The 15,513-nt window shown below is 36.2% G+C and overlaps 1 protein-coding gene across 7 annotated transcripts in view; it reads left to right on the plus strand.

The window, feature by feature from the left end:
• The window catches only part of LOC121726360 (brain tumor protein), a 158,459-nt gene that overhangs the window by 68,318 nt on the left and 74,628 nt on the right, over window positions 1–15,513 (plus strand). For 6 of the 7 annotated variants that reach the window (XM_042113692.1, XM_042113689.1, XM_042113696.1 and 3 more), the window contains one exon: window positions 8,073–8,142. The exons of the other annotated variant lie outside the window; for it this stretch is intronic. The gene's annotated coding sequence lies outside the window, so the exon portion shown is untranslated. The remainder of the gene's footprint in view (window positions 1–8,072; window positions 8,143–15,513) is intronic. 7 annotated transcript variants of the gene reach the window in all.

A 15,513-nucleotide genomic window follows, 5' to 3' on the forward strand; every position in this document is an offset into this window, starting at 1 on the left:
CCATCTTTGGGTGGTTTGATTTACCTTATCAAAGGTATATTTTAGTGAAGATAAAGATGAAGTTGTCTAGTCCAATTAATGTTATCTAATATGGGCTACGGCTGTATCTCGAACAGATAGGCGCTAGTGTGGCCACACATGGTCTTCCCGCGTCACCGACACGTAATAACACTTGCAAGATAACGCACAGCTGGACGAATGTTGCATATCAGATAATAATATTATGTTATAATATTATGTTTTCTATACAAGTACATACATATTGTAATATTGTAGTCGGAAAAGATTTGATTTTGAATATAAATGAGCGCAGATATAGAGCAAGCCACGAGAAAAAAGCAAGCGATAGCCTGTTAAAATATATTTTATCACTACAAAATGTTCGGGCGTGCAGCGTTCCCTTCAAAAATACTACTAGTATTTTAGTAACAACTCGTAGGAACTACGGACCCGTTTAACTGACATACAAAAAGTTTGACGTGGGTGAAGCGCCTTAATCGATTTACTTTATCTAACAGATAAAACTTCTATTCATCCACCCACTTACAAGATAATTTCAATAGCAATAACTGTATAAAACAAAAGCTTATTACAGACTTAAAAATAAAAACTACACGTCTTTTCAGCTGAAAAATCCATACAAATAATATTATAAACGTGAAAGTATTTTTGTCTACATGTTAGCTCTTCACGCCCAAACCGCTTAACAGATTTTGCTGAATTAATTATGGAGATACTTTGAGTCCCAGGAAAGGACGTAGGATACTTTTTAGCCCGAAAAAATGTACGATTCGAAATCAATTTTGGCGCAACAAAGTTGCAGGCGCCATCTTGTTATTGGTAATGTATACGAAAAATGGCTCCCGGCATTTGTATCGTAATAAATATCGACTTGTTCACTGGATATTTGCTCCTCATCCCGCGAGTTACGGCGCCTTTACAATGTTAATTAGACCGCTGCACGCTGTAGGCTAATACAGTATTTATTTGAATTTCATGTTCTGCGTACTGAGTAGGGTTACCATAGAAAGCGTTGGAAAAACAATGTTTTACTTAGTGTCACCTAACATTATAGTATCATTTTTTTCGTTAAATTGTGTTTAACAATCCCTCTGAAAAGATGAGACTGGCGCAAAGTCCTTAGAGGCTATTCACGTTGACCTCAAAAAACTCTGTATGTTATGCGGAATGTGCTGCGACCAAAACAAGATGTTCACAAGTCACAGCTGATGTTAAGCCACATTTTAAAAAATTACGATCCTTTCTTGAAGGTCGTCGAGTCGTTTAGAAAAATTCCTTCCGCAAGCTGGTCTCAAACCTTGATATCTAATGCATGGCGATATACTTATACTCATAATATAGTACTGTATTAGTTATTACCCTACCTAACAATAATATAATCTTTATTTGAAGCAAAATTATGAACAAAACATGCACACTGCACAGTAATACAGTTGAATATCACATCAATAATTATTGTAGAGTCCGTTGTTTCCACAGAGACCAGCGCTATCGTGGTAAATAAACTTGTGCAAATTCTCATTATGTCGTAATCATGGTTACCCTACTTTTGGGTTAAAGTAATTAAGCGTCCTCCGCTTTTATTCGCTTACCTCTACGATTTCGCTAGAATTATGTTTTACGAATTTTCCCGTGCTACATAAAATTACATTCGCTTTTTATTATTTCAATTTTCATTTTCGGTAACCCATTTATAAAATTTAATTACACGTACACAAAAGACGTGAAAGAGCGAAATATCCGATCGAGGCACTCGATTAAATTGACCCTGAATGTCCTCGAGGGGGGTTTCCTCCGGGGCTGATGTGATTCGTTCTTTTGATGTCCCTTCAAATTTCCGCTGCGAAAGCGGCTAATTGCCGTCACGTGGACGCGGCGTTGGGCAACGCCGATGAGAATCACGGGTTCTCCGCGGTCGTCGGGAACGTCACGCACTCGAATTAAAGCATAAAGTTAATATACCTAGAATAGAGAAACAAAGGCCTGAGCAAGAGAGATGTCACTATCAGTAACACTGCGTGGTAAAAAGTGACGTGTGATACATGACAGCAGCACTCTTTTTTTGACGTCCAGTCCGCACGTGCCGCACGTTGACAATTTAATATCTTAGAAATCATGTTCAATCATGCTTGTGTAAGTGTATACGTACAACGATGTCAATACTTGGATATGGCATACGCCATCAAAACTGTAGCAATGTTTTTGTATGCAAAATGTGTATCGAGAAAATATTGTCGTCCTTTTTGTCTTACAGTAATAGCATATACTACTTTCTCTTCTCACTCATTTTACGCTTTCAATGCATATTTTACGTAATCAATGCATTAAACACGTCCGACTGTCACCGCGTCCTATGGCACACTGCTCTCAGATGAGTGAGCTCACTCATTTCGAGGGTGACACATTTTCGCGCTGACCATTGTATGGAATGCCTTTTCTAAAGGTTATAATTCTATGTATACGTACACACATTTTTCACACAGATGAAAACCAATTTTGGTTTCGTTTGACAGCTCTAGATTGTTGCACTATTGTGCTAGGTATATTAACTTTATGAATTAAAGTGACCTTAATTAAGTCAGTCGCGTAAAGGTGTCCCGGCGATATCAGGTGTAAGCGAATAGATTCGTATTCTGTACCCGTTACCCTTGTCAACCGTCAATATTTGCATCCGCCTACTCCGTGGTGCTGGCGCTGACGTGACTTTAATAAAGTCATCTCGACTGGGATTCGTATTCAAATGTAGTTCTTATCTCGTCCTTACTGAATAAACGTTTCAATATAGCTTCTTGAATAATATGTAATACTAAGTTTTCACAACTGAGTCGACAAATTCAACGTAGCGTTTGTCCCAGCCTTACCTCGGGGAGTTAATCTCCGTATCGAAATGGGGCAGTAAGTTTTACAGTCGTGCCGGAATAGCTTACGTGACTGTTGCGTACACTCGTATACGTCTACTAATTAAAAGCACATTAACATATTACCTGCGCCATCTATTTTAGGGCTCATGAATAGGAATGTGGAGCGTGCTAACGTGTCCTAGGTCATCGGAATGAAACTTGCGACCTATCGCGTCCCCCGAGTACGCCTTCCTACGTTGTGTTTCCACCCTCTTTTTTTAAATTAAACAGACGTCACGGCGAACCAGCTGGCAACAGACTCATCCACGTGGAAAATTAAAAAGGTAATTCAGTTGGTACGTTGAAAATTCACAATTTCGGGTGGAAGACACGCGGCGCTTTCGACAAACATCAACGACTGTCAACAGTACCACGGCAATGTTTCTATTCGATCATTAACGTGGGAGAGCCATGCTTCGGCACGAATGGGCCGGCTCGACCGGAGAAATACCACGTTCTCACAGAAAACCGGCGTGAAACAGCGCTTACGCTGTGTTTCGCCGAGTGAGTTAGTTTACCGGAGGCCCAATCCCCTACCCTATTCCCTTCCCTACCCTCCCCTATTCCCTTCCCTTTTTATCCCTACCCTCCCCTATTACCCTTATTCCCTCTTAAAATGCCGGCAACGCACCTGCAGCTCTTCTGATGCTGCAAGTGTCCATGGGCGACGGAAGTTGCTTTCCATCAGGTGACCCGTTTGCTCGTTTGCCCCCTTATTACATTAAAAAAAAAAAAAAGAAAAAAATCTATATATTCGATATCTATCTATTTATGCAATACTAGATGTTGCGCGCAACTTTGTTGTCGTCGTCGAAATTCGTTTGTTGCGCGGGGAACTCTACATTCACACTTTGAAGTAAATAATAAGTTAATAGCTGTCCTATGTACTTTCTCCAACTATGTACTTCAAATTTAGCGGTTTAAGCTAAAATTAAGAGGCCGACAGCTGATAAACACGTAGAACATATGGATAGATCGGCTACTACATATTAAAATGTTTCCAGTAATGATGAGTTCATATCGTGGTCGTCATCATCAGCACATGTGTACCCGGAACTCGGCAATTAGGCCGGGTGGCGGGTAGCCGGTAGTCTGACAAAAAACAGAAGCAACGTTTTTCAGCGGTTCCTCTACTAGTTTTTGCGGCTATTACCATGGTTCGGGTAGTACTTGACTTTTTGTAGGGCCCGGTCTGTAGTACTTCATTGAGAACCGTCTTCAAGGGAACGCCGAAGTGTAACTGACATCTGCAAATTATATGTTCAGGCGGAGTGGATAGGGATGCCAACTGACTGAATAATGGTGTTTTACCTGAAATTAATAATTTAAATACGTTGTCATTAAGTCGCGGTAGGTACACTTTGTATGGAAAAACACCGTTTGAAGCTAACTCACCTTTCCTTGAAAGAATAACATTTCAGTGGCTTTTAGATTCATGGTTTTGTAATAGATGTATTCCGTAAAAAGACAAAAGGAAAATTTTCAATTTTTAATTGGCGCTAATGACTTCGGAAAGAAACAAAATTGTGTCATCCCTAAACTTTAGTTATCTAAAAGTCTTAAGTACCTACGCCGGTACTTTGAAATTTTATTTCTGTCTTCAAGAATCGGCGGAGATTTTTTGTGCCTCACTCTTAAGAGCAAAGTAAAACAGATATTAAAGATTCTAAAAGTTATTATTATTTCAAATAACGCTTTGAAGATTTTTGCCTGTCTGACTCCTTCGAGTTCCGTAAGGCACGACAGGAAACCATGTGGCCAATTAATTTCTGAACTACAAATGCTTTTTCACTAATCACTTTAACTTTTAAGGAGTGAGCACACTGAGACTCGCCGTGCCGGGGCTCAGCGTGCTGGGGCTCAGCGTGCCGGGGCTCATCGCAAAAATCTGCCTCCATACAATTTGTATGGAAGCGGAAATCCGCTGCGCCCCGACACAGTGTGCGATACGCGCATCCGCAGAATGTCCTTTATAGAATCTTTTCGATTACTACGTTTCAAGTAATTATGTGTACAGTGCTTCGTACTTTTTTCTGTACGGAACCTTATATTACGTATTGTTTTGTCTTGAACATGACTTTACGATTTCCTAAAAATAATTAGCCGCTTTTATGAAAATTTATGTCATTATGTAATTTGAAAGTCTTTACAGGCACTCATCAAAATACTTTTTCACAGAACTTGCTAAAAAGTTTGTGCAGGTATCTTTTTATTTTTTGCACCTTTGCAATATACTTTGCGTATTATCCATTCTTAATACGATAACGCGCTAAAATTAACTTGACACCCGCTTTCAAAGAATTGCCTTAGAACGAGGTGCCTAAATTAAAACGGTTTGTTAGATAATAAGTACATACTTTGATTAGTAATATACTAGATTTTTTGTTAGATATATATACTTTTCAAAAAAGTGAACAAAATTTTATAGACGAAGTCGAGAGTAACAGTTAGCAACTAATAAATATGGAACGAGCACGAAACGAAGCCAATAACAATAAATTATCAAATTAAAGGAAAACGCTTACTTTGTTCAAAACATATTGTGCGCACATAATGCTTCGTAATTTTAAATTGAGATCATGAACTCATTATATTATTATTGTTTACTAAAATCGGTCGGAAGAAATTGTAAACGCGCTGATTGAACAACATTTTTTTTGTGTAGAATATAAAGTTCGTTGTAGTTTTTTTTAGTTAAGTCTTGAGTGACTGAAACTATTTCTATAAAAGGTGTCACCTAAATAAAATCGGTTTGAAATAAATTAAATAAAAGTAATAGTAATGGAATAAAATAGAAATGTTTGAAAATGACTTTAAGAGGGTTTGTTAGCTTACTTTATCTATATTAATACGTGAGCCAAAAACTTTGTATCCCTTTTGACGAAAAATGGGGAAACGTAGGTGAATGAAATTTTGCACAGTTATAGTTTATAAGGTGAAGGAGTGCATCGAGCGAATATTAATTTGAAATTATGCTTTTATCATACATTTTTTTAACAAATAAAACATTACACACACTACAACACCCACACTAGGAAAAATGACAGATTTTTGAGTGACAAGACTTGTATAGTCTTACGAATTATACTCTTTTATTTATGGTTGAAGGCTGTTGACAACGGTTGACAACAAGGTGACAAATTGAAAATGGATTATAGTTTTTTTTTGTTAGACAATGCTTACGCGGCCAGTCTGAGATCAGATGACTCCCAGAGACAAGAGTTGAAAAAAATATGATAGTCAATATTTTTTTACAAAATATAGGTACTTAGCTGTAGTCCTAATGTCGTTAAAACTAAGGTCGAATTTCGACCATTGGGCGATCTCTAGTATTGATTATTGAGTGATCTGCGACACAAAACATGCAATTTGAATCGTGATATGCGCCCTTAATATAAAAGATTAAATAATATTTTTGATTGTCAGTACGTGTGAACGTAATGAGTTTACACATTAATTACGCGAGACAAAGGCGATTGATTGAATTGTAGGCTCGTTTGCGAAACCCATGAATACTATTGTGACCGTCCAATTTCGGCCTCGCGTGGGTGATAATGAACTTTGTATTAGACGGTGACTGGCCTCCCTTTCGCCTGGACGTTTGGCTACATTTCGTTAATTAAAAATGGCGCGTTTGACATTGCTCGACTTATTACCTTATTGGATTTAACTTTCGCAGGGCATTTGCGTTTCCAAATTGACGGCTCTACGACTGGTGCCTTTTGATTGTGCCACACGAGGACTGAGATGAACAAAATACTGTTTTCAAAGTTTACGGTTACTATCAAAAGGTTAGAGGTGTTTTACTTGTAACTTGATGTATCCCACGGACATAGATCATGACCACAGACATATTGATCTATGTCTGTGGAATATCCACTTTTGTTAATATTTCCTAACTATTCATTACTATTAACTCTTCGTATTTTAATCGCAGTGCTACGGAGGTAGCTAAATAATTTACGAACCCCTAGCGATAACCAATTTCTGCGCGAACGATGTTGTGGGCAACATCTAGTTATAAATAAAACAATTTTGGATAATGGATTCATTTTTATCTTGTAATAGCCAGAGCTCTTTCTTGGAAAGAGCAGACGAAACAAATAGTATAAGGACGTGACTCATCAATTTAAAATGTACATTCCGATGTTACACGGCTCCTACCTGCGTTCAGTTTTAACCCTCACATAAAAACCTTTAGGAATGCATATTGAGAGAATAACCCTTTAGTTTCTTAGGTAGTTTTGATCTTAAAGAAGTCCAAATATTTTTAAAGAAGTAAGGGTTTGATAAAATCTGTAAAAGAACATCTGTGCTTAGGGTCTACTCCTTAATACTTATGAACAGGTGTCGTTACGGAAAAATGCTAGAAAAAATAATTTAATTTTTAAATTTTCAGCTACACACAAAACAAACTTGTTTTTTCAGGATACCAAACAAGTATTTTTTCACCTATAAATCTTTACATAAGCATCTGCCCTAAATAATTTCTAAGAATCATCATCAATTTGTATGTTTTAATTTTAACATGAAAGCAATTAATTATAGTATTTTCGAAAAACATGCAACCAATTTATCGTTTTTCGAAGGCGAACGACTTAATCGTTTTCGTAAAAGGAGCAGGTATTTTTCTATAAATACTTCGTGTGTAAGCTCAGGAAATAGCTTATTATTACGATGTAGTTAAATCACGACGCTAAGGGGTTACAAAACATCGGAACTGACCCGCACAGAAAACATCAATTTTCATAATACATAGTTATGGCTTTGATCACGCACTCACCCACATTTTGTTAGCGGACCCTGCTTGACCGAATATCAAAATAATGTTATACCTTATACATGAAGTAGAGTAATGAATTGCTCGGTAACTAGAGTGGGCAGGTTCAAACCCTGTTTGGTTTCTTGTTAGAAATGGACTCTCAGTTGTTGGAAATTAAGGCGATTATAGTTAAAGTTGATACATTTTTATAATATTATATTACCACATCTTCTTTGCTTTGTTCTCTCAAAATATAAACCAAATGCCAATATAAAACAAATAAGCCCTTTTAAATGCACATAATCCTTTTATAACGCAAGTGTAAGTAAGTCGTCAAAAGAAGTGTGATGTTGAAAATCGTTGAAAAAGTAATATCTATATTGTTACAGATATTGTTGACCGATGAGGAGACCGGGCCGCTGACAATGAATTAGATATCGCCACAAACGATATCGAAACGTAAGTCCTCTTCGATATTTCTCCAATAACATTTCATAATAACGATAACCTGGATTTAAAATGTTATATTGTTATTCACAGTATTTTAAATCTACATAAAATGATAAATGAATTATAACTTTTTGATGCTTTCTTAAGTAATTATATTAATTAATGATTAAGTTGATTGAATATTTGAATATCCAAGGGTAGTCGTCATGTGACTACAATTATTCATTTTGGAGTAATTAGAAGAATAAATACAGCCGAACGATTTGAATAAGTAATACCTACGAGGAACCTAAACCGGGAACCGTATACAATATAATCAAATATAATCTCATTAAGGTTTCTGATTGTATTACGAATATAAGTAAATGCTGGGTAAAGAGATCCTGCTCCACGACAATAGCGCTTAATCCCTTCGAGCTAAAGGGCAAATTGTCTTAAAACCGAGGGAAATCGCACAATCAGAGCCTAAACAAACATTCCCACCCCCACCGGCGGTGTTTGAATAATTGTAAGTCGAATTTCCAACAATGGCGATTTAAATGGAAAACTTGTTAATTATATAATTTAAAACATTCGCACTTAAAAGTTAAAAGATAATTAGGGACAATGAAGTCGCGAAACTCGATATATTTTCTTTGTATTGAATAACGAACCTCCGAAATAATCTCCGGATAACAATTTGCCGTGATTAATTTCAGATGATGAATTTTATAGCAATTCATCATCTCATTTCGATTTTCACGAGAACGTATCTCTTTATACCTGTAAATTGATAAACCTCTTACGGCCGTTCCCAATATTTGATCTATCTCTGGTTTCCCTACTAGAGATAGGAATAGCTCACAATTGACATAAAATATTAGTCTCTAATGTCTAATGTGAGTTATTCCTATCTCTAGTAGGGCAAAACCAGAGATAGATCAAATATTGGGAACGGCCGTTAGAGAACCACGCAGCTTAGATAGTTTAATAAAATTATGATTAAAATAACATTTTACAGACATTGAAGAAAAAATTTGATGAGGTACATAGAAAATGGTATATATAAAATATTATGCAAAAGTCGGAGCAGAAGGCGCTACTGACGTCTGACACATATATACAGTTAAAATAATACGACGACCAAAATCCGACATGTTGCACAGTGCTGCCTCTAACGTGAAAACATTGCAGTTATAATATTATGTCCTATTATCCTATAGACAAGATATCTCTTAAAGTTTGACGAAATTCAACTAGCATCATATTCATTGAACCATAGATCCTATACTCGATGCATTTACCGTTATTATAATTGAGTTTAATAAATTTCAATTTACTATAAAAGCATTAATCATACGTACCCTAAATTACGTGACCGAACATCTCTGTGTCTGCTGTCGGTTGTCACTCGTAACTATTCACACCATCAATCAAGCTTATGATATTTTTGTTTCATTTTCTCGTTGATATATTTTTCACATGCAACACCTACCTAAATCTTATATCTTTAAACGAGCAATTCTTGTATATATATAAATATATAATTGGGATCTCGGAATTGGCTCCAACGATTTTCATAAAATTTAGTATATAGGGGGTTTCGGGGGCGATAAATCGATCTAGCTAGGAATCATTTTTAGAAAATGTCATTTTATTCGTGTTTAGGAAAGGATTTACTACACAGTAAAGATAAGTCTCAAATGTTTCCATAATATTGATTCACGTGTTGATACACCGTAAGTACTAACAGTGTTATGTGCGAGCGACCTCGTAATTTAACTTCCAACAACAATCTACTATTTCGTAACTTGTAAACCATTATTATATGTTCTCATCGACTCACTTTGAATTTATGTAATACGCGATACAGCCAAGGTAATTTGCAACTGGTACTTTGTTATAGGTCTACCAGAATCTGATGGCAATTTTTGACAGCAGATTCTCAAAAAATATCCTTGATCATTGAATAAATTTTTATTTTTGTATGTTTAATACACAGAATCAGCCGCTATAAGAAAAAAAAGATCAAAATGTTTTATTCCAATTATCCCGGTATTGCTAGAGTCAATTTATTTTCCCACTTTTTGGCATCAAATTTTTGTATACCTATAGTTATTATTTTTCTTTAATATTATATTAGAATCTGGTTATGAAACAAAAGTGAGTTCCAGTCCAATATCACATTTATTATGTGACTTTTTTAACTACAACACATTGTGGTGTCTAGGCAAGATCTTCGGTTGTTCTAACTTCAAAACTATTCGAACACGCGACGAAGATAAATTAGAAGAATGTAGGTATGTAGATTTTAAAGTATAAACTATAAAGTATTAATTTAGTTTAAAAAATAATAGGATAATTCGAATATACTTATTATAATATTATATTACGTTTTAAATTTTAATAGATCCACGCTAGAGGCAGCACCAGTTAGACAGCAAACAAAAAGGTTTTGTTCGACCTTTGACAACGTTTCTGTCAATATTCTGATAAGACGTGCGCAACATGTCGTATTTTGGTCGGTTTATTTACTATGTACCTATGTCCTAGAAACGCCCTCTGCTCCGGCCTTTGCGTATTAATATTCCCTATTTTTACCCTACCTTTGGTTTCGCGGTTCGCCCTGGTCGGGTAAAAATTCATTTTAAATTTATCGCCGCATATTTGAAGTGAAGTACGAGATAATCCCAGTTGGAATCGTTTTCATTGGTCGAACAAAACATATCCACATCTATCATGGTATTCGCCAATCAATGAAAGTTCAATCAAAACGTGCCCGCCAATCAGAGGACGTTAAACAGACGTATGTAAATGGAAATAAAGTGGGTTTCGTACTCAAATACGACACAAAAATTGAGAAAATTCTATCAATACCAGATGAATTCCATTTAAAGAGGTCGACAGAGTTAAAAACAAATGGAAAATATTATCTCCTATTAAATTGTTCATACATAGACCGTATACAGATCTCAAATGAAAGAAACATGCCAAACATTTAAAATTATTAATAGTAGTTTAAACTACGAATAATAAAAACTAAGGAAAAGTAACTCCGTCAAAAAACATGCTCCACAAATCACAATACTTGTCAAAAAAGTGTACCTTAGGTACACATTTCAATACATTTGCAATATTTAGGTGACCTTGAGCGGTACTAGGCTGACGTTACATGACAGATCAAAAGGAACAAAATTTAAAACGGTAATAGTATGGGAGTTACGATTCCTTAGTTTTTATTATATCCCAGAGTTTAAAACATTCGTACAAAAAGCAAAGCAGGTAGAAGCGCACCGGTAGAGAACATTTTAATTTCGATACCTAACTCAAATATAAACATGGAACTTTCCTCGTGAAAACTACGGTTTAACATCCCCGAACATATTTACCGGCGCGGCAAACTATATTTCAATTAGAAAAATTACTGAAGCGGACTTCTATTTGGTAACTTCGGGTTTTGCAAACGTTTATAATTTGTATCAAAAATTTTATTTACCAAATTTTTTTTAGAAGCTGATTTTTATTTGAATCTTAGTTTTGCATGCTTGAAGCAAAAATATTTCGCATTACGTGTGCGCTTACTTATTGCAGAATTCATTATTATTAATACAAACACTAGATAAATTCTAGGTAAATAAATAAATATAATAAAAAAAAATATTTATTTCATCAAAATTTAACACATAAATAATATTAAACAAGGGAGGGTTCCCTATTAAGTGCTAGAAGCATCTAGAAGCACCTGTGTCAGGAAAAGCCACTGTAAATGTAGTGTATTATAGGTTAGGTGCTTATTCCTTCTTTCCTATATATATTTCTATACCTTCTTTCTAATTTGGTTATATTTATTTTTTTAGCAGTAACGCTTTAATGTATTAGGCACTAAATGGAAAAAAAAAACCTTTGGAGTATCAAATATCTATTATTATAATATGAGTATTGAGTACTGAAGCATTCCGACTGCCTTTTCTGAAAATTCTGAGAACTTTTATGTTCCACGAGCCGAGTATATATATTTTAGTAATTCTAGATCATTGATAATTACTTTTAAATCATTTTCTAACAAAAAGTCAAGTAAACAATTAAATGTTTACCATAGACAAAGATTTGAGAAGGCTTTAGGGCGCCATTACACAACAATACTTCAAGTGTCAAATGACACGTCTCCTTCCGACACCACTTAACGCTCACGATGACTCCCTTTTGTCTCCGGCTGGTAATTCGAGAATCTAATTTGGGAATTCAAATCGCCACTTAATAGACAATCTTGTTTGTGCTTTGATGTAGGTAAGTATTTTCGTGATCTTCCAATCTTCATACAGACCATACTAGTGTTATACAGCATAAAGTATTGTTTACTTCGAGTAGGTTTTGCTATGAAACTTTTGATCAACTTTAATAAACATGCGAAAATATCGTCCAACAAATTTTAACCTTTTTTGTTTTTGACGTTGGTTTGACATTTTTAGGCTGCCTTCACATTAAGCGGCTGCCGTGCGGTTCGTTTTAGTATGGAAGTCGCGCAGCTGCCGCGGCCGCACTACTCGCGACTTAATGTAAAGGCAGCCTTAGAGAATACCATTTTGTAGCTTTATCATACCGACACTGCATCTAAACTGTATGATTGCAATTGATCAAAACCGATACTATAATGATGTAGATGGCAAAGACATAGACAGGTTTTAATCGCGGAAAAATTAACCACTTCCGCGGGATTTCCTTTGCCCTCACGAAGTGGCGAGCAGTTAAAGTTAGTTTTATAAACTTTATATTTATTAATTTTTTGTACTAAAACAAACATTATTTTATATTTAAGTTGTACTATACGTCGCTACTAAAGTTTATCTGTGAAGAAAAATAACATAAATTCCCAATTGTAAAACTTATAAATGAATCTGCATATAACATCCTCGTTCTTGCCAGAAGCAGCGCAAAGCGTCTAATAGACTAATCAGCGCTACTGAATTAGTCGGTCGCACTTAGCAGAGTAAACGACTGTTAAAGCTCCGCTACATTATTCAGCGATTGTTCCTTTGTGCACAGATACAATACCGTACACGTTGCCACATCTAATTGATATTACTTCATCGGCCCTGACTCCATTCTTAGCCGTAATCGCTACATTGCATCGCCTGCATCGGAGACGTTCAATTTTGCATATGTTGTGTACGGACAAAAACTCTGATTGGGTGTGGACATCAATTTTGTTCAGTACCCCGTTTAGGGTATCAGCATCAATATGGTTTCAACTTTCAATACGCCTCCGTGGTCTAGTGGTATAGAGCGCGGCTCTTGACTCGGAGGTCGTGGGTTCGATTCCCGCGTTGGAAACATGTTATTTCCAAGTTTGGTTAGGACGATGCAGGCTGATCACCTGATTGTCTGACAAGTAAGATGATCCATGCGTCGGATGGGCATGTAAAAAGTCGGTCCTGCGCCTGATCTCTCGCCAGTCGTGTCGGTCTTCCGTCCCACTGGGTTATGAGAGTAAAGGAATAGAGAGTGCTCTTGTGTACTGCGCACAAACTTAGGCACTATAAAATTACTCCTGCGTAGCTGGCCTGGTTTCAATGAAATCGACCACCGTCACCGAAACCGGTGTGGGAGCTATTATTATTATTATTATTAGGAAGAAACCACAAAGAAAGAAACATAAGTAACAATATCTTTTGCCTACGCGGATATCATTGCTCAGGCAGAAATAAATATGGCCCCGCTCTCCTAAATCTCTTACATACGTTATTATACGTCGTAAATTACCGACGTTATTATCTATCCTAAATTCTATTACACACTCCAGTAACTTTCCATTGATTATTTTATTGCTTGGGGGCTCCAGTTATGATTTAATAAAGAGCCTACTTACATTTTCTTTAACGTTTGCATGTGATGAACATACCAGACCTTTTACTTTTTCACATTCAATGCATTCCTCCCTTTTTAATGAAATATGTTTGAGGATAATCTTTATTTGTGACAAATGAATTGTACGATTAACATGGGAATGAAATGATTTTGAATGTTGGCAGGCCTGCTCGTGTAACTTTCGTACCAACATGACAATGAACCTCCTCCCTCGGGAAAGGCCTGTACATTCGAGATAAGGAAAGAATCGGACGATAGAGCCTTTTGTGATTGCAATATTTATGGTTGGCGAAAATTAGGATGGATTTCTATTTTTAGCTCCTAAAATTTGGTACTCTTAACTTTCTTTGGTTACTTACAATATTGAGTAAATTCAAAAGTTATAGAAATCCACAATGTTGAAAAAAAGAAGTAAGTACAATGTACATACTGGTTTTAAGAGGATACACCAAGGGCTAGAGAAATGAAAAAAAAAATACTTGTAATATCTATTGCTGTCTCCATTACCTCCAGCCTCTCCCCGCAGAGCGCGATAGAGACAACTGCAGAAAATCAACGATTCGTTGTCCCCTGATTTCTTATCCAAAACTTAACCTACTGAAGTAATTTTTTCATTTATGCTGTGTTCCTATGTTTTTTTTTGTATAACTAGCCAAATTTGTTTTCTGGATGTTTGAACACAGCGAAAAACTGGTCATTTTTTTGGGTTTTTGAACTTTTTTAATTGTTTTTGTTTTTTAAGTGTTTAAGTGTTTTTAAAACGTGTATTTCCTTTACGCTTCCCGGTGAGACAGCGACAGCGGACAGCCACCGGCTATATGATATTTACTTCTATTTCCTTTTAACAAAGTGCAAAATACAAGTTTCATAGATTCGGGTGTTTTCGTGATTGCGACAATTAGCGAAGATTTCCATGCGCATTATTAATTTGGGAGTACGAAACATTTTGTTTAGGTACTGTCAATGCTGGTGCTCCCTCTAGCGTGATCACATTGCTATCCTATTCCCGGAATATTTGGACAACTGTGTGTTAGTCTGCGGCAACGGGTCATCGGTCACGACTCACGATAATCGTATGTTTTCCTGCATTTTGTGGGCCGTGTAGCGTGCTGCCAGTCACGTCTGCACTAGATTATTTAAAGCGATAGCTGTAGTCCATCGATAGTGTTTCAATGCTAGTTCATCGTGGTTTTTGTCAGGTAATCCTGAGCAAGAGACTGGCTATTTCTATAGTCAAAACCCCAAAGACCATTTAGATCAATTTGTCCCAATATGTATAAAAATAAAGATAAAATGATTTGAAACTTCTCGTGCGCAAATTATTCAGACGAGTCGCAGATACACTCCCAAATATTCGAAATTAAGACGCGAATTAGCATACAACACACGAGCCCAAGTCGAGGCATCGAGGAGGCACTTGATGAACTGCCTCCACGCCTTTGAATCTAGTTGACTCGCGATCCAAATTTTCATTTGAACTTTGCCAAGTGAAAATTCAGATTCTATTGACATTTAAATATTCATATGTAATTACAT

Source organism: Aricia agestis, chromosome 4, assembly GCF_905147365.1.
Source record: "Aricia agestis chromosome 4, ilAriAges1.1, whole genome shotgun sequence".
Taxonomy (NCBI): domain Eukaryota; kingdom Metazoa; phylum Arthropoda; class Insecta; order Lepidoptera; family Lycaenidae; genus Aricia; species Aricia agestis.